This window comes from Artemia franciscana, chromosome 3 (genome assembly GCF_032884065.1).
Source record: "Artemia franciscana chromosome 3, ASM3288406v1, whole genome shotgun sequence".
Classification (NCBI taxonomy): Eukaryota; Metazoa; Arthropoda; class Branchiopoda; order Anostraca; family Artemiidae; genus Artemia; species Artemia franciscana.
The window spans coordinates 36274317-36295358 of NC_088865.1; the positions used below are offsets into that span (position 1 = coordinate 36274317).

The following is a 21042-nucleotide window of genomic DNA, read 5'->3' on the forward strand; positions in this document are numbered from 1 at the left end:
CTTTAATGGGTAGGTGTATCTAATAAACCAAAAATCAATAGCATTGGGATACTTTTGCTCTCGTTTGGAAAGGGTTGGAAAAATACGAATTATTTAATCATTCCAGCATGCGGGAAAAAGGGATTCTCCTTGTGTGCAATTGATTATCATGTAGAAAGTATTAGCCGAATCAAAATACTATAAATAGTTTTCTGGTCCAGTTGTTAAGGCTCATGTCTGGTCATTGGGGAAATCTCTGGTCTTATATTTGAATCTCGAGCGGCCAAAAAATCTTTAGATAATAAATGTTCCCAGACAAAAGAACATCATGGAGGAAAATAAAAATTCAAAATAACATCTTGAAAGAAAAAATATTTTAAAATTTTATGTAACATTCCACGTTTGTGTCCTCCTCAGTTACAAGGGGGACTCCCCACGGACCCCTGAAGAAAAAGTCATTTATGAATGCTTCATTTTTAACATATGTAAATATTCCCCTATTACGTAAGAACTAAAGAAATCACGAGGGAAAACATTTTGAATAAGAAACTTCTTAAAATATCTTGAAACTTCTTGAAAATGTCCTGTAGAAAAATGTCTTGAAATATCTTGAAAAAATGACTTGAAGAAAAATGTCTTAATAGAACTCCCCCGCTTAACTAGTGGACTCTAACATGTCCTATTACGTAACAATAAAAAAAAACTATGATGTAACAACCAAATCCTATTTCATAACAACCGAAATAAACTCTCCCTATTAGGCAATTAACAATTGCATCTTGTAGAAACATTCTCTATTAGGTAGTTAAAACCTGCATCTCGAAGGCAACATTCCGTATTACGTAACATGCACCTGTATCTTGCCCAGAGAGAATTGCCTATAAACCTTCTTCATTATCTTAAAACATTAAGGAAGAAAAGAGTAGTGGCTATGAGCGCGCTTAAATAGATTGACCCATCACTACTTCTAACTACAGCTTAGGTTTTAGCAAGTGGATTCAGATGAACTTGCCTCCTGCAACTCCGAATACCATACAATATATTATAGCAGGTATTGTTCGGGGAGAGGGGTGTAAGTTTTCAAAAAACAACAAAACTGTCTAAACACATGAAAATAATAGGACATTATAAAAACTGCAAAATATGAAATTTCATGGAGGGAGACAGGCTGATCAACCTCTCCCTTGAGATTATAGCATACGTGATACAATATGTATACATATAGGTTCTGCCAGACTTAGGTTGTCAAGATTTTTGCGGTTTTTGCCCTTCCCCTTGTGTATGACTATGTTTAGTATCGAAGAAACCACTTGGATTAGCTAAAGTAAAAATTAAAGATGCAACATTGGACTCAAAATAGTGAAACTAGTATATATCGAAAGTTAGACTAAAAAATGAAAGTCAGAATTTTGCAGAGGAGTTTTATTAAACTAAGAATTGTACAGGGTTTATTCTAGTTTATTTCTTCAAGTCAAGTATATCAGATACAAGATAATCGTAAAAATTATATTTTCTAGGGGGTATAAATCGTTTGGGTGTCAGGAGAGGTATCAAAATAGTCACTATGATCAAACGGCACATATATATCTTGTTTATTGAATTGAAACTTAAGAAAAGTTCACTCTCCCCTTTAGGAGGTTTAGTGGGCAAAAGCCCTACTTCTATTTGTGATAAACTCTGTTCGTTTTGAGTTTGGCTTTTTTAGTTATTTTAATGTCTGTTTGTTTTAGAACTCATTTATTCAACTATAGTTATATCTGTTATCTTTATGTTTGATATGTTCATACATTTTAATTTTCGGTTTTATTTGTTCATTGATATTTACTTTTGTTCATTTTAAGTTCGACTTAACATATAATTTTATTTCTACTTGTCCTCAGTTTTAATATGGCTCTTTCTTTTTCTTTGAAAAACTTTTTTGAGGACTTTTTTTGTGGGTAAGGGTATCAGGACTTAAAATTTTGTGCTTGAAGGAAGGAGGGAAATATTCTTTCTTTGATCCTCACAATAGGGTTTATACTCAGTTACACCAATCCAAGAAATATAGGGGAGGGGCAACAATGTATTTTTCAAAATCTAGGGGGATAATTTTGTTAATTTTTTACTTTTTGAAGGAAATTACCAAAAATGCCATTTTTCAGTGAAAATATCACAGACAATATTTTTCAAATTTAAAGGGGGAATGGGCATAAGAATTTTTTGGGGGGAGGGGGAGGGAGTGGTAAATATCCATCCTCCTGTTTTCGAGAATTGGTGACCTTAAGCAATTATAAGGTAAAGAATTGTTTTACTGAGAAATTACTACATGTAGAATTACGACATGGCAATTCCATGGTAATTGGTTTCAGTGGTAATACATGTAGGGGACTTTTAAGTAATAATCGGCTGTTAGGGCTACAATCATCTTCAGCGATGAGGGGTTTGCAACTTTTGCTAGTTGCTGTACCCATTTATTTGTTTCCGGTGAACTTGATGTCTATCACGGGAAAGGGACTTGTAAGTAAGAATTTGTTCACTTTGGGCTAGAAATTTGTGCAAATTGGTGCACACTGTATTCGATCTCTTTAAATCTGACAGAATTAAGTGTTTACGCAACGGGTACAAACGATAACGTAAAACAATGAGGTAGTTTCGTAATAATTAGTGTCACCTATGGTATTTTAATCCTGGAAAGTTACGGATAGCTTTATAATACCAACTAGATTATATAAGATATTGTTCCAAGTTTTCATCCGTCACGATGTCTACCATTGAAAAAGGATAAAGTTCAACTGGCTGCAAAGTCAATTTAGTCCCTTCTTTCGATATTATTTTGTAGTTGTTGTCTTTTTTTTACCGCTGAGGAATAGCCTTTGGTCATGTGATAACTGATTGCGTTCTTGTTTGAACATACCATTTTACCGTTTACCGTTCGATAGGCTTACAACTTCACCATTTAACCAATAGTGAAGAAACAAGCACAAAAAGTTAGGGATAGCTTTATAATACCAACTAGATTATATAAGATATTGTTCCGAGTTTTCATCCGTCACGATGTCTATGATTGAAAAGGATAAAGTTACACTCGCTGCAAAGTCAATTTAGTCCCTTCTTTCGATATTATTTTGTTGGTGTTTTTTCAACGCTGAGGAATAGCCTTTGATCATGTGATTACTGATCGATAGCGAAGAAACAAAAACAAAGTTTTGTTCTCGCAACACTTTAGTCGGCGAAGCCGGACAAAGGTTGCCGCAACACTTCACGTTGCCCGGGCAACGTTAGGTCTAGTTACTTTTCGTTTGCAGGTTTTCTCTATCTGAATAAGGCTCGAGTACTAGCCAATCTTAAAATTCTGATTGGCTCGGTCTTGACAGTTCGAGTTGGTTGAACTTCAATTTTGTCTCGATCCAGTTCCGAAGCTAACTAATCCCACGTTGCCGCCCGTTGAAAAAAAAATCACAAGATTTTGGTGATTTTTTCGTTGATGTAGTGATTTTCTTCAATAATCTAGTGATTTATGCGCTGATTTAGTGATTTTTAGACACTATAAAAATCACTAGAAATAGTGATAAATCACTAGGGTGGAAACCCCGTGTTAACTTCTATTGTGGATGTGTTTGGTTTCAACTGATACCAGAAATTGGCGCTACATAAATCATGGTATTAATAAAATATTATTGTGAGTAGGCCTTAAGATAAACTTGGGAGGTGGTAGATAGTACGTTAATAGGTGTTGGGGAAAAGATAGCATGTTGGTTATTGGGATTTGCCTCACTGAAACACCTCAACATTGTCTATTTTAATTCTACGTGACAAATGTTCGGTTTCAAAACAATCAAGAAAGTAGAATATCTCGTATGCCATATTCATATAGCAAAATGGGTCGTTAGGTTTTAGTTACTATTGTGTATAGCTGTCTAGGAATTTCAAAAAAATACTCATTAAAAAGTGTTTAAAATCCTAATTAGGAAAAGAAAATAAATTTTACTAAAGTAGCGAAAGAATTACATTAAGAAATATTGCTGTATTCACAATCTTTTAGTTTGGTACTTATTTAAAGGAAATAAAATAGTAATGAGTGAAAATATTTGCATATTTTGTAATTAATAACGGCTAACATAATTGCTTCTAAAAGACTTGAATAGTTTCAGCATTAATAATTCCACATTAGTTTATGCTTTTTTCTTTGAAAAGAGGTAAATAAAACGTTATAAGAAACATAGCAATTTAACATGGGTGCCAAAATTTTATTTTTATGGACGGACAGGGGGCTCTTTATTTGAATTCGATTGAGAAGCATATATATAAAGTCTGAAAGTCTAAAGAAAGGAACAGTTTGGCTTTAGGAAGAGGGGTGGGGGTAACATTGACCACATCTTCACATTTAGATTAATAACAAATTCAACTAACAAATTCAACTAATAGAAAAGATTTTGTGAGGGTCTTACCCTCGTATATTATGCCGGATAAGTACATCAACGGGATAATGGCTGTAAGAGAAGCCTCTCGCTGTAGTTAAGGCAGATAGCGATGATGGTAGTTGGTTCAGAGCGAAATCAGATCATATGTGGTCTTTCGTCTTATCCCGTGTGTGTGGATTATCTTTATGCGCTTAGTTTTAAAGAACACACCAAAGGCTTTGGGGGAAAATGGTACCGAATAGGAAGGCAAAATTCTGTTAGACTTAGATAAGTGCCGTAGATAAAAATAGCAGCAAAATTTTGAATATTTAGAGGTTTTGAGAATTCAGGATGCTAGAATGGGTTTGAAAATTAATGCTAAAAAGACAAGTAGCTTAAATTAGAAATAAAAGAGGCACAAAATTTTATGTTAAGCGACGAGAAGATAGATCACATGGATGATTTCACTTACCGAGGTAGCATTACTAGCAAGAATACTGGATTCTTATGATACCAGACGCCATGGTAATGACAGTGGTTAAATATGGCTCTGAAATGTGGCTGGTTTGAAACGTTGAGGAACATATGGTGCATGCTGTCCCGAGGAATTGTCAGGCAAGACCGTATCCAGTGGGGGGTGGTAAGGGGGATGAAACCTCCTGAAATGTTTGTCCGACTCGTAAAAACGAAGTAAAAATGAATACAAACAAATGTTTGATGAGTTTTTTATTTTTTGTACCTCCCCCCCTCAAGAAAAATCCTTTTGTAACCCAAAAATATTGGATACGACCCTGCTGTTAGGTGATAGGTACTCGTTCATGGTATAAGCTGTACGATAAGATATGGTTCAGTTCTACCTTCTAGGGCTACAATGAAAGAAAGATTGAGATGGTACAAGTTTTACGGATAATAGATTGCCAGAAATCAAGATTTATGTTAATCTATAATGGGCCAAACCAAAAACAGGGGAACTTAAACCGGGTGGAAGAGGCATAAGAAAATATTTACAGGATAGGAACTTAATACGAGGGAGTAAAGAGTGAAGCTCTTAGCAGATTACGAGGAAGGAGGAGCTTGCGCAGTTTTGTTCGCCCCAAGTGACTTGTTGCTCCGGTATGTTTTGAGAAGTATTCGTAGTAGATCCAAACATGATGATAGAAAACATTCGTTCATTTTTTTCTTCTAAAGGTAATTTTTTACCGTACTTATCTAGGATGGACTCAGTCTCCTTAAGATGAATTGGCCCCACAAAGGTGCACCTACGCAATTTTCTACGTGTTTTTTATTATTATTATTATTTCATCAATCCGTCCTGCCATTAATTACAGATAGATAGATTTATTCACACGAAAGCCTATTGAGCCATGATGAAAGACAACAAACAAGCAAACGAATACAACATCAAAACACAAACTGGCAGAATACAAGAACTATTTATTTTAAAAAATATACACGATGCTTTATATCTACCCGGATGAACCTTTAATTATTTTTCATCATAGGCAGCGCAATAGCGCTGCCTAAGTAAAGAGCGATTTGGGCACAATGTATTGTTTATTTTTTTCAGACCAGGGCTCTTCGTATCGAAGGAGTTGCCGTAGAAACTTCGGAAACGGCTTCTTCGATTGGAAATTGAAATGAATAGTGCCCTTAGTAATGTTCAAAAGTGATTGAAGGGCAACTAACCCCCCTCCCACGCCCACCAATTCCCCAAACTCATTCAATCAAAATTTTGAGATATCCATTTTGCTTAACGTAGTTGAAAGATCCGAAAATTATGTCTCTGAGGATGACAACCTCCTACAGCCCTCAGAGCAAGGGATGTAAGTTATGCCCTGGGGACAGTTAGGGTTTATATGGAAAGGGTGATCGTACAAACTTTGGAGGGGTTCATTGAATTGCTAATCAGAAGTTTTAGTGCCCTTTTTGAGATTCAGAGCGATGAGAGGGTGGATGTCCCCCCTAACCCAGCACACATCTCTTATTTTCCGGAAATGCATCTAATAGAAATTTTGGGATGACCATTTGTTGTCGAAGAAACTTCAAAAACAGCTAATTCGATTGGAAATTGAAAGAGCCAGTGCTCTTTATAATAGTCAAAAGTAATTGGAGGGTAAATAACCCCCCTCCCACGGCCACTATTTCCCCAAATACATCCAATAAAAATTTTGAGATAGCCATTTTATTCAGCGTAATCAAAAGAACCGAAAATTATGTCTTTGAGAAAAACACCCCCCACAGCCCTCAGGGCAAGGTAAGTTATGCACTGGGGGCGTATAAAGTATATATATATATATATATATATATATATATATATATATATATATATATATATATATATATATATATATATATAGTATATATATATATAAAAAGGGTGATCATATAAACTTTGGAGGGGGTCGTTGGATTGGTAATCAGAAGCTCTAGTACGCTTTTTAAGATTAAGAGTGATCTGATGGTGGATAACCCCTGTCCCCCTAAACCTCGTATTTTTTTCTGTAATGCATCTGATAGAAATTTCGAGACGGCCATTTTTTGTCGTAGAAACTTTGAAAAAGGCTCATTTGATTGAAAATTGAAAGGGCTAGTGCCTTTTTTATTAGTCAAAAGTGATTGAGGGCAAAAGCCCCCCCCCCTCCCCCGACGCCTATTAATTATCGAAACACATCTAATCATAATTTTGATGTAGCCATTTTATTCAGTGTAGTTGAATTGTCTGGAAATTATGTCTTTGACAAAACCCATACCTTTTCAAGACCGGAACATAATCTGCACTTTGCTGAAAAAATGGCTGTGGATTGTCAGTTTCGAATACACATACTGATATATATTCCTTAAAGTTCTAATAATTTTTAATTTATTACATTTAAAAAGTTAAAACATTTTACAATAACAATAATAACATACAATAAATAACCGAGTCAAACTCAAAACGAGCAAAAATTAATATGTGTAGGGCTGACATCCCCCATGCCTTCTCAAGACCAGAAAATAATTTGCACTTTACTGAAAACAAAACATACTAAAAATATTTTCACTTTGCTTTTACTTGTTTTTAATGTTTTTACTAGATATATTAAATACGTCCTTCCCCTTGCAATCAAATTGCAGCGGGAGTGTCTGGTGCCCTTTTTAAGAGTAACAAGAGATTGGAGGGAAAGCAGCCCTTCTCTCAAGCCCATTAATTTTCCAAACGCATCCAATCAAAATTTTGAGACAGCCATTTTGTTCAGCATAGTAGAACGGTCCAGCAAATACGTCTTTAGAGATATTAGGCATGTCAACCCCTCACAATTATGCAATTGGCCCATTATGCTTTAAAACTAAATGTTGCTTTAAAAATGAACCAAAAGGCATTGTGTTAAATGGTTGCTAATAAGACACCTCAGCAATATACCGAGAACGACTGGAGGTATTAAGTTGAAACTTTTGGGGATATTACTATTACTACTTCTGCTCTTACAATTTAAATAAATCAAAAAAGTGTAAGTGTATCCAGGTTGTTAAAGAGCATATATAGAATCTTTTAGGAATAATATCAAGTTTATTTTTTTAGGTCAACTTCAAAAGCTATAGAATTAAATTAAAAAGTACTGTTTGTGCCAGGATTAAAAATTGTTGAAAAAGGTTCTCCAACATACAAATAGCAACCCATACTATGGATTCTTATAGAAGAAAACTGAAAAGAAACACAATTATTTTTTTCCATGAAAAAGACAATGTCAATAAAAAATGAACAGAAATTAATTAGAGAATTTTTTCACGAAACAAGTTTTTCAAAGAAAAGAGCTCCATTAAGCCAAGAATGAGCAAAAATAAGGTCAAATAACCTCCCAAGTGTAAAACTACCACAAATCACTGTAAATAAATAAATGAAACTCAAAACGAACAGGAAATTACAATAGATAGGCTAGTCAAAATCAAAACGAGCAAAATTAACATGAGTAGGGCTATAACCCCTATGCCTTCTCAGGACCAGAACACAATTTGCGCTTTACTGAAACGCTTGAAATACGCTTGGAATGTTTTCACCTTTCTTACTTTTACAAAGGAAAAATCATCAAAAAAATTAACGAAGAAATGTCGGTATATGTCAATTTAACTGAGAATGCAAGGTCATTTGTTTGTTTTTGTTTTGTTTTTTTTCAGTAGAGCGCGAATTGTGCTCTGGTCTTGAGAAGACATAAGGGTTGTCAGGCCTACTCATGTTAATTTTTGCTCGTTTTGGGTTTGACTCGGCTATCTATTGTAATTTCTGCTCATTTTGAGTTTCATTTATTAAATGATAGGGATTTGTGGTAATTTCACACTTGGAAGATCATTTAATTTTATTTTTGCTCGTTCTTGGCAAAACGGAGCTCTTTATTTTTCTTTGAAAAACTTATCTTGTGGAAAGAATCTTTTATATTCATATCTAAATAACACTTACTCTTCGGAATTTCCAAAATCAAACCTCTCCCTCCTGCATCCCTACCAAAAATTTTCAACGGCGAATCACTCAATTTCTTACATTCCCCTAAGAATCATACAAATACCCATCCATCTCTCCCCACATAGGGCAACTGTAAGGACCATCCCTCAATCTATCCCTCCCTAAACATTTCCCCAAGAGGCATAAAATTCTCCCTTTCAGACATTATCTGTTTTAAATCTTCAGGCTCAATTATATTGAACATGTGTTCAGGAATGTTACCAGAAGGGATTTTAAAAACCCACTAGACATCACAATTTTTCTATACTTTAGGTTTTATCTGCTATGTTTGACAGCTATCCCTCTTGTCCCTACTCAGTATGAATACCTTTACTTTTTTGGCAACTATGAGAGAAACTAGACATGCACAGTTTACAGAAAGGATCTCCTCCCCAAAAAATCCATATTTTAAGCTTTTTTCGATAATTTTACATAATTCGTTTGTTTTAAGGGTTTTAAAAACTTGATACCCTCTAGAATGTGAAATACACTAAAATAAATTTCTAGATACACTCTTGAGTTGTGCTACAGTTATAAAGTTTATTTGTAAAGCACATTACGAAAATCAATTTTATTAATTTGTGACTTAAAATGTTTATAGATAATATGGAATTTGTACTATGAAGTGTATGTACTAGGAACTCAGCATCTGTGGGAATTTCAATTTCGTTGCGCCTTCCAATTTCAGAGGAATTACACCCATGCACTCCCTCTGCTATTTCGGCCGCACAAAACCAAAGCACATCTCTTACACAAAACAAGTTCTGAGCAACTCCAATTAGAAAATTACAAAGAAAATGATAAGATTACAAGAGAAATAATATCAAATAATGTGTTATGAACAGGGAAAAATAGGAAAGAAAATATAGCAATTTCGCAGCCTTCACCAATTGATAGTTAAGGTAAGAAATACAATCAATAGGTTTCTTTGATCAAATTTAAGTGCTCTTTCGACCCAATCTTCAGGGGTCCTCCTTCGCCCCTCTCCTGTGTGTAATAACCCATAAAGAAACACCTTTTTTGATCAAACAATGTTTTTGTTTTGTTTTTTTATTCTAATTTTTAGCGCAGAACTTCCAAATACTAATTACAAATTTGCGTGATCCTTATAGAACAGAAATTCCGCGTAAATATGTTAAAAATATACTTTTTTTCACCAATATTACAAGCTTTCGTGGTTCAGTATTTTGGTATCTATATTTGCAAGACACCATATACGGTCATCACTGGTATTTGAGAACACACTTATGTATTAAACTGGAATCTCCGTTCCTTGTGTCCGATGGTTATGTAGATATCGCCATACTGCTCTTATATCTTGCATAGATATTACTACCCATTACTGGACTAATTGATAGAAAGACTTTTTGTTGTTTACAATTTGGGTGGTAGAAACCGAAGGCTGTCAAGCCCTGACAGCGTTTTGGGATGGGTGCTTAACAGCTTGCTTAGCAGGTTTAACCAGTAGCTTAATCTATTGTCTTGTCCCAATTACTTAATTATATAATTATTTATTAGTGGTCAGCAGTGGCATATCCAGGATTCTTGTACAAGGAGAATTTTTTTAGGGGCGGGCGAGGGAGGGGCTACACACAAAACTTTAAAAAAGGCACCAAAATATTGTTTAAATATAAATTTGTTACATTCGAGTCTAATAAAAATTTGGATGGGTGAAAGGTTCAAATCCACCCCCCAGGATATGTCCTTGATGGTCAACAAGAATTACGTCCAACTACTATATTAAATTTACTGCATTTCAAGTCTAAAAAAAAAAAAAAAAAAAAAAAAAAAAAAAAAAAAAAAAAAAAAAAAACAGATTGATTACGATCATCGTTTGATATTATCTTGGTTCCAATTGCTTCATTTACATCTTTTACACATCTACAGTTTCTTTCCGTATTTCATATACTCGACTTAAAAAATAAAGAAAAAGAAAAAAAACGAAAGGCCGGTAAAACTGCTTGTGGGGGTGTATGTATAGTATATATAACTAATATATATAACAATCCCTATATATGCTTTGGACAAACGAAGAAAAGATTAGAACACAAGAATATATATTACACTTTAGGTTAAGGGTGACAAAGGGGTTCAATTTTAACTTCCAGAATAACCCATTACTCATATCTATAGATGCGGCCAATCGACAAATGGTTCGGTTGTATCTTTTATATTATTTCACGTTTGTATATAGACATGAATAAATAAAAAATTTCAATAGTGAAATAGCTTACTAAAAATTGCATCAATTGGAGGAGGGGTCAGGGTATGTGCTCCCTATATTTTTTCGCTCTAGCCAAGATTTTGAAAAATGCCCTTTTTTGGAGAGAGGGAGTACTTTGATTGAAAATATATTTTTTGATATTTCTATTGATAAGATAATAAATTTGCCCCTCCCCAATAAATTTTCATGAGTCGACGCACCTGGTCAATACATAATTTCGGAAAGATTCCTATTTGAGATAGGATTTACGATATAAAAGTGATCTACCCATCTCCATGGGTGTCACTGAAATCCATTCTAGTTGAGCTTTTTTTGCTGTCATAAACGTAAAATATTTCACATAATGAAACAAAAAGTAAAGTCATGGATCTCATTGTCAATTTTTTGTAATCCAAGACCTTTTTTATCATGTATACATATAGGTGGGGGGATTACTTCCCAGAATTGCTCCCCCCTGAAAAAAGTAGTTGGGAGTTTAAATAAACTTCCTACTTACACTGGCCTGAAAAAATACTTTTTATATTTTTGACCTTCTCCCCTTAGCAAGATCCTTCTTAACGTGATTGGTCGATTTTTTGACACAACGACTGTCAACAAAAATAATAGAAAATTAGCGCTCTGATCAAGGATATGATAGCAGGGTTAAACTAGAGCCTATATTGCTTCAAAATGTTTTCTAACATTTTCGTTATTCATTTTTCAAACCTGGTTTTATCTCCATTCAGGAAAATTGTTCTTTACATTTTCCGTTTTTTCTTGCTGAAACATAATTTTGATTGAATTTAAATGTGCTATTGAATTCCGGCTTATAAGGAACAGTCACTATCATGGGAATTAAAATTTTCATTGACAATCTGGTAACTTAAAATATCAACAGAAAAGTCCAAAGACAACTCTGGGTAGAAAACCCAGGTCTTTCTCAAATTTTGAATGCTCCTAATACGAAACAGAAAAATTCTTTGATATTTTGCCTTACCTAGAAATTTCACTGCACAAATACAAAGGATTACTGAAATGCAGTGTAATTTGCAATGCAGGTAATTCGATGTAGCGTTTTTCCACAATTTTTCCCAAACAATCACGGCACAGATCTTTACGGTGACTACATTGTATATTTTGCATGTTGGTTTTGTATATTTTAGGCCATTTTTTATCCTCCATTGAGAGGAATTGGATCATCCTTCTGAATTTACTGTTCTCCTCCTTAAGCGAAATTTTCCAGAATTAAGTACTAGAAACCCAGGTCACCTAGAATAGAAAAGTGAGTTAGAATGTTACATCCTTCATCTTTTCCAAACTAGATAACTAGTACAAAACTTTCATAGAATTTGACCATTTACATTAAACTAACTAAACAAAGATTCTTCCATATGGCACTACTTATTCACAACTTATTTGTCACTTAATACACATAGTTTAGGGAATTTCTCACATGTCAAGTCTCTGTACCGGCTTCACAAGCCGGCCACTACGGTTTATGTATGGGGAGTTTTGGGGTTTTCTTGGGTTGGGCGAATGGTGCTGGAAGGAGTGTGTTGAACGCTGAGCTACACTCAAGATTTATGGGTTGGGGAAGGGTCTCTATCGGTGTTACAGGTGGGAAGGAAGCTATTGATGATGGACTTATAGGTGCTGGTGAAGTTTCGGCTTAGGGGCTGTCCTCCTCACGGTCAGCGAGGTCTGGTGATTGAGTATGCTGGTTTAGCGTTTTTATGTGTCGCCTGTTGCGTCGGTAAGTTCCTCCCTCAGTTGTTTCAATTCTGTACGATCTTGGGTTTGCATCTACTCTTTTAACGATTCCGACTTGCCAAAGTTTCCCACAAATTTGAGCTCGGACCGGTTGACCGATTTGCAAAGGTTTTAGTTCCGTTGACTATCTGTCGTGATATTTGCTTTGGCGTAACTGTTGTTTTATCTGATTCTGTCGAAATCGTTTCTGGCAAATGGTTTTTGGTGTGAGAAGCTGTTTAGTGCAGGGAACGACTGACCTCAGGTTTCTGCTCATCAACAGTTGTGATGGGGATGCTAGACCATCAATCGGGCTGTTCCTGTACTCCAGCAACACTAAGTTGAACTCATGTCCTGCAATATCTGTTTTTATAAGCATATCTTTGGCTTTTTGCACTGTTTTTCCAGATAGTCCATTTGACTGAGGGAAGTTCGGGGACGATGTGGTTTGAGAAATTTCCCAATTATCAATGAACCTCTGGAATAGTGTGGATGTGAACTGTGGGCCGGTTATGAGGGTACGATGGATCCCATAGTGTGCGAAATTCTTCTTAAGGCAGGACATTATGTGATGTTCATTTCCCCTCAATTTATCGACTTCAAAAAAGTGACTGTAATAATCAACAGTAATGATGTAGTATTTTCCCTTCTTGTAGAATAGATCACACCCGACCTTCTACTATGGTAGATGAAGTATGCCATGTGGCATTAAGGGTTCTTTTTGGTTGGAATTTTGGATGATGGAGCATACATGACAGTGTTTGATGTATTTTTCAATATCTTTTGTCATTCCAGGCCAAAAAACGATTACGCGGGCTCGTTGCTTGGTTTTTAAGGGGTCGGATTTTGTCTCCTGTTTCAGTCTCTCGAGACTGGCATTGCTGAGTGGTAGAAAAGACATGATAGAGTGAACGTACGATTCTATTTCTTTTTCCATTTTTTTATCTTCTTCGGGGAGATTTAGCCGCGACAGGGCATCGGCAATGGGAATTTCCTTGCCGGGGCGAAATGCTATTATGAGATTGTATGGTTGAATCCTTAGAAGCATCCTCTGCAGTCTTGGTGACAATTTCGATATTGGGCGATTTAGGACTACTTGTAGGGGTTTGCGGTCAGAGACGACCGTGAATTTTTTACTGTAGAGATACTGGTGGAAATGTACACAGCCGAAAAGGATAGCATAAAATTCCTTCTCTATTTGCGAGTAGTTCTGCTCGGTGGAATTTAGTGAACGTGATGCAAAGGAGATTGGCTTCCATTTTGGCTGAGGGTGGCACCGAGGCCAAACTTTGAGGTATCGACTTGTAGCTCTACATTGCCTGCTGTTGGATTAAAGAATGCTAATGAGCTGCAAATGGATTCTTTGATATTAGTGAATTATGTATCGTGCTGTTGTTCCCACTGAAATTGTCGCTGTTTATCTAGATCATGGAGTGGCTGATTTAGTGATAATAGATTGGGGATATACCTTGCAAGGTAATTCATCATTCCTAATATTGTCTGGAGTTCATCTTTTGTATAAGGGGTTTGCATATCACGCAGCGCTCGGACCTTTTGTGGGTCTGGGTGGATTCCGTTTTCTGACATCATGTACCCAAAATACGGTATGCTATTGCACTTGAATACGCATTTTTGGAGGTTTAGTTTGACTCCTTTTTCATGGGCTGTTATGAGAGCGCTCCGAACATTCGCATCCTGTTCCTCAATGGTTTTTCTGAGATGATAATGTCGTCGACAATAACAGAGAAGCCTTGGATGCCTTCGAACGCTTCTTCCATGCGGCGTTGGAAGTCATCCTGAGCTGAAATCAGTCCAAACGGCATTCTTTTGAACTTATAACGGTCGTATGGTGTGTTGAAGGTCGTCAGGTGAGAAGATTCTTCGTCTAGGACCAGAGACCAATAACCGTGACGAGCGTCTAGTTTTGTGAAGAACTTTGCCCCAGCAAAGTCTAAGTATTCCTTCATCGAATGTTGGCATGGGGTGATGTGGCCTTTTGATAACCTTGTTCAGGTCATCTGGGTCGATACACACGTATTCGTACCAATATTGATTTTGCAGTGTCTTGTATTTCAATGTCCTTTTGCAAAAAAAAACAACAAAAAACAAAAAATAACTGGTTCTACATATAAACTGTCCAAAAACCCTGAAATATTTTTCAGTCTTCTTTCTCCCCTTTAGAATTTACATTTAGAAACAAACTGTGTTTTTAATAACAACGCATGAGGAGCTGATACTCAAAAGATATAACTGGACCACTAGTTCTTAATTCCCAGCAAGTTTGGTCGAGAAACTCTTCTTCAACATGTTATAAGAAGTCAGCAATCCTAGGCCTTCTCCCCCGTGGAGATCATATTATGTCCTGCCCTTGCTTTTCCTTTATATCAAGCTTGATACTACTACTACTACTAACAACTCACTGCTTCACCAAGCCCCCTGAGGCCAACACAGCTAAGCACACTTCTCCTCAGAGCCTCCCTCTTTACACCCTCCCAAGAAGTTCCCATTTCCTTTAAATCTTTCTTTATGACATCCTCCCACCCCAGACAAGGACGACCTGCTTTCCGTTTAGCCCTAGACGGTTGGCCGAAAAGGACAATATTCGGCAATCAGTCATTCTGCATGCGCAGAACGTGCCCTAACCATCTCAACCTTTCTTTCATTATAGCCCAAGAAAGCGGGATTGAACCACACTTTTAGTACAGCCTACTGTTTGAAATGCGATCAGTCAGCCGAGTACCCAGAACAATCCGTAGGCAATTTCCCTGGAAAACATCTAGTAAATCTTCATCCGCTTTTCGGAGCGCCCATGCTTCAGAGCCATATTTGACCACTGTCATCACCGTACCTTTCAATATTCTAATCTTGGCTTGCAGACTTATCCTCCTATTTTCCTGAACTTTTTTAAATTGTAAAAAAACACCCTGAGCATTGGCTATTCTACTTCTTACATCTTCACTGCTCCCACCTTCTTTGCTAATAATACTACCAAGGTAAGTGAAGCTGCCCACCTGGTCAATCTTTTCGTTACCCAACATCACCTTTTAACCTTCGCTTATTCCTAGCCTTAGTCTTCTTAACATTACTTTTCAAACCTATTCTAGCACAATGAACCCGCAAAACCTTTAAATATTCATTCATTTTGCTCACACATTCATCTAGGGTGCTTAGATCATCATCATAACCTAAGCCCAGGAGAGTTTTTCTTCCCAATTTGATTCTGTGGTCTCCCATTGCCTTTTCTGTGGTCCTTAAGATAAAGAAATGATCCATATCAAAATGATCCATAAAAAGGGGGATAGAACACAATTCTGCTTAACTCCTGATTTAATACAAAACCAGCTGCTAGCCTCATTTCTTACCTTAAGCGCAGAAGTATTATTCTCGTGCATAATACTAATCACTACTTATGTATTTGTCTGGTATACAATATAAGGATAATACCTTTGCTAAAGCTCTTCTATCAACAGAATCGAACGCTTGCTCATAATCTATAAAACTGAGGACCAAAGGTGTTTGACAACTAAGGCACTTCTCAATTATTAACCTACGAGTAAAATTTGGTCGACACATCCTCTAACTCTCCTAAAACCGCACTGTTCTTCTCTTAAAACTTTGTCTACAGCATCTCTCAGTCTAAAAATTATCATATAACTAAGTAATTTACTACTTGCAGAAACCAGACCAATGCCTCGATAATTACGACACTCATTCTTATTACATTTCTTATACAGTGGTTTAATAAAGGTTCCTAAATCGTAAGGTACTTCTCTTCTTCAATAACTTATTTCTGACCTCGGACCCACCATATTTAAGGAACTTATTTACCAAACTATTAGCACCTCGAGCCTTATTATTTTTTAACCTTTTATTACTATCGCTAATTCTTCCTCACATAACAAATTTTGCTTCACATCCAAGATATCAAAAACTTTCTCATTTTCCTCTATATCTTTCCTGTAACTATATCACGGTTTAGCACATTCTCAAAATGTTCCGCCCATGTCTCTTTAACTCTTTCCTTATCACTAATTGTGACTTGACTACTGATTATCCGGATTGATTACTCCCTCTCAATTTATTAACACGCCAGTACAATATTTTACTATTGCGCCGTCTAGCTCCATCTTCCAGATCCTCGGCAATTTTATCCATGGTCTTCAATTCACACCTCCTTAGTTCATATTTTGATGCTTTTACCACTTTCTTTACATTCCTTTTGTTTTCATATGATCTATCGCTCAGATAATCCTTGTACAAACCCTTTCTCATCTCTATTAAACATAAAGCTTTTTCACCAATACTCTTAACTGCAGTCTTAACTTTCTTACCTAAGACACCATCAACAAATTCACAAATTGTTTTTCAAAAATTACCTATAATTGTTTTTCTAAAATTTTCTATAATTAAAGTTATAAGAAGATACAAAATTGTATCTTCCACATTACCAAATTTTAAACTCCGAAGTTTAGTATTCAATTGTTCCTGGAAAGTTTCTCTAAAATTCTCATCCTGGACTCTACCAACATCATAACTTCCCAGGAGGTAGTTACCCTTCCAAAATTTCAACTTCAAATTAACCTTGGACACTACTAGACGGTGATCTTTACTTTTAACATCAATAACAGCACTCATATATACCCTAATATCTTGTATTGATCCTGCCAGACTTCGGTTTCCTATAACATAATCTATAAGGTTTGCTGTCATACTATCACATGAGTACCATGTCAACTTATGGGCAATTTAATGACTAAACACCGTATTTGTTATAACTACATTGTTATACCTACAAAATTGTAAAAGTCTGTAGCCATTACTGTTTTCTTCTCCTACACCAAATTTACAAAGGCTAGGATACCATCTATCACTATTTCTACCGACGTGGGCGTTGAAATTTCCTAGTAAAACACCATATTTCTAACCAGGACTCTGTCAATTCGCTCCTGTAGGTGTAAGTAAAATTCATCTGAGTCGCTAATATCTCCGTCAGTCGGTTCAACAGGGGCATACACTGACATACCCTGAACTTTTTAGTCACAAAACGAGCAATTAGGATTCCACTATTAATACCTTCCCACCCTAAATAAGACTTAGCAGCTTCCTTATTCATCATGAGCCCTATTCCCTCTCTATGTACCCCATCCTTCCTGTCTGAGTAAATAAATTCTATATCACCTAATTTCATGCTTTCTACCGCTGGGATATGAGTTTCTGAAACTCCTAATAAGTCCAGCTCGAATCGTCTGAGTTCGTCAGTCAAATGTCGATACTATAGTCAAATTTTTTAACTTCGTAACATTCCAAGTTCCAATTTTCACGTTCTTTAAATCGTTGAAATTATTTTGGCCTCAGGAAAAGCAACGATCCCGGATACCAGTGCAACACAGGGATCAACATATCTTCTCAAGTATACACCGAAGCGCTTCAGCCGGCTTAGAACCGGACAGCAAGAAGTCCCTGGGACCTCCAGTACGAATGTGGGCTTTGTGCAATCCTGGGCCCATCTTGGTGACAACATGGTTTTCAGCACTTGGCGATGCTCTTCTGTCAACAAGAGCCTAAATCCTGCACAGACAATCCCAAGCCTATTACCTTCGAGTCATTATATATTCATACCTACAAATATCATGCTACTACGGGGAGGCAGCCCATAGTAGATAAATTAGCGAGAAAGAGGCTTTTTAGCCCAAAAACAGACCAAGCCCAGAAGAATTATCCATTAGTCGCAATCCCTTGGGAATGCTGTGTCGTTTACTAGGCTATAATTTCCTCGAGGGACACCGCTCCTCAAGTGGGAATAGAGTTGGCCACAAGGTCCCCAATCTTGCAGGGGCCCCGAAAGGGTCAAGGCAGCCCTTTGCAGAGGCCGTTGTCGATAGAGCTGGGTCTTGCGCCCTTCCGCAGTTGTCTTCCTATAGAGGATTCTCCCACGGGTGTTCTGCGTCACCATACAATTTAGCTTATCACTGGGAGAAGCTTTGTAACTCATGGGAAGTGTGGACACGACGCTGTGCCCTGTTGAGTGTACATTTGAGAGGCCTTCTTCCTCCCTCACCTGCATTTATGACCCAGGGTGGGGGTGCCCCAGTTCTTATTATGTGCTCCCAGGGGACAAGGTCCCCCTTGGTTCGTGCCTCCTATGGAGGTACCCTACATATCTGTAGGATGTTCCCCTATCGCCACCTGGGGACTCGACAGCTCACTGAAAGCTAGAAGATATGACCACATGAATTTTTGAGGCTTTCAAAAACCAACGTTGTCATATCGAATTCTAGCATTTCATAATTTGTTGGTAATTTCAAGCTTCTCACTGTAATTTCATGAAAACTACATAAGTGGAATAAAAATCTTCCCATTTTAGATTTCGATGGGAATTTCAGCTTAGTAAACCACTTTATCACAGTCATCATTGTAATAAGAACGCTCATCTGATGAGAAAACTGATCCAAATTGCATAGGGAAAAGCCCACTGAACACGTGTAACACATGTGGTTATTACCGTTATAGGCGAGGGATTTGAAAACCAGGGTTAGTACCATAAATTATTTCTTTCTAGCAATGGCTAGCCATTGCAAATTAACAGATCAAGCGTAGACTTGGCAGAAACAAAGAACTAGATAGACAGTCTTTAGCTCGTTTCGAGACGTAATTCTAAAATAGCAAAATATATAATATAGATAGATGACGCCGGAAGGGAATCCGAAGAGTCTCATAGGGCGGTAATGTCTTTGAAGATATGGAAACAGGACAATGAGTGATTCACCAATCACTTCGGATTATCTAAGAAATAACTCTAGAGCAATTGAATAGAATTAAACACATAAGCCCCCATGAGTAAATTTTCAGCCTAAAGAAGGTGACAACGGTTTAAAGTCTCGTATAAAATACCATGAAACTTGATATCAATTTGTAGAATAATGTACACTAAATCCCCAGCAGAAAACGATAATTGTTCGAGAAAACGACCTCGAACAAGTCTCTCGTAAAAGTTTATTGGTTGGATATGAGCGCCTACCTATTAGCGAGTTCAAGTTTCTGCCTATGCAATGTTATAACTGCCAACAATTCGGTCACGTCGTGAAATTGTGAAAGAATTCTCCCAAATGCGCAAGATGTTCTTGTGATCATCCAAAAGCTAAAGACAATCCGTGCAAGAAACCAATGAAACGCAGCCCATGTGGCTCAGCTGACCATCCTTCATACGCGCTTAAGCGTCCAGTCGCACAGGCTGTAATTAATAAATGACTGATTCTACGATCCGAATTTTTTCCTGGAACATTAATGGTAGTGTTTAAACGAAGCGACCTCTTCTAGAAAAATTCATTCAACATACAAGGTGTTTTAAACTTTTTTTTTTGTTCTATCGTTGTTTTTTCTTTTCTGTTTTGTTTGTTTAAAAATTAGGACTATTCCAAGCTGGGGGTGGGTGGTAAGTGATGAATCCTAGTTTGATAGTAATTTGAATTTGCCTGAATCTAGCTCCGGTGACATCCTCTCCTTGGGTGAGCGACTACTTCAGCTTCAATATAATCCAATTGATGTCATTAATTTAATAAATTATTCAACGAGTCAGTATAATAAATTTACATCAAATCCCCATTTTTCAGCTGTTAGTAAGTATATTTCGGATAGAGATGAAGTTTCCAAACGAAATGGTAGTTTTTTCTATGCTTCAGCTAAATGTTCAAGGTCTTTGTTCTTCATTTGATGAATTAAAACAAATAGTACGTAGTGTCCATCCCGATTTTATTGGTCTTTGTGAGACATTCCTCGATTCGAAAACTGAATCTCTATTGCATCTTCTTGGGTATAAGATGGAGCATTTGAACCACCCTATCTGGTAGAGGTGCATATGACTAAATTTCAGAAATTCCCCTTTTTTGAAAATTTTAGTGATGCAAAGCTGGAATTACCAAAAAAAAAGAAAAAGGAAAAGAAGAAGTGAATATTACATACATGTAGATGGCTTAAAATTCTTGAAGTCAAAATAATCCATATGCAATTTATCTGGAAAACATCTAGCAAATCTTCCTCCGTTTTTTGGAGCGCCCATGCTTCAGAACCATGTTCGAGCACTGCCATCATTATAGCCTCCAATATTTTAATCTTGGAGATAACTAATTCGATTGCATAGCTTTCATCATTCCAGATGTTTTTAACTTTTAATCTCGGGGTGATTTAAAATCTTTGGAACAGGCGAAGGCTACTCAGAGTAATTTAGAGCTAATATTAGAACAATACTTATCAATTTTATG

The 21042-nt window shown here is 36.6% G+C and overlaps 1 long non-coding RNA gene across 2 annotated transcripts in view; it reads right to left on the reverse strand.

Moving 5' to 3' along the window:
* LOC136025236 (uncharacterized) overlaps positions 1-20875 on the reverse strand; it is a 74270-nt gene extending 53395 nt beyond the window's left edge. For both annotated transcript variants that reach the window (XR_010617041.1, XR_010617040.1), the window contains exons 1-2: positions 12033-20875; positions 4831-5017 (exon numbers count right to left, since the gene is read on the reverse strand). This is a non-coding gene — a long non-coding RNA (uncharacterized LOC136025236). The remainder of the gene's footprint in view (positions 1-4830; positions 5018-12032) is intronic.
* Between the last annotated feature and the right edge of the window lie 167 nt (positions 20876-21042).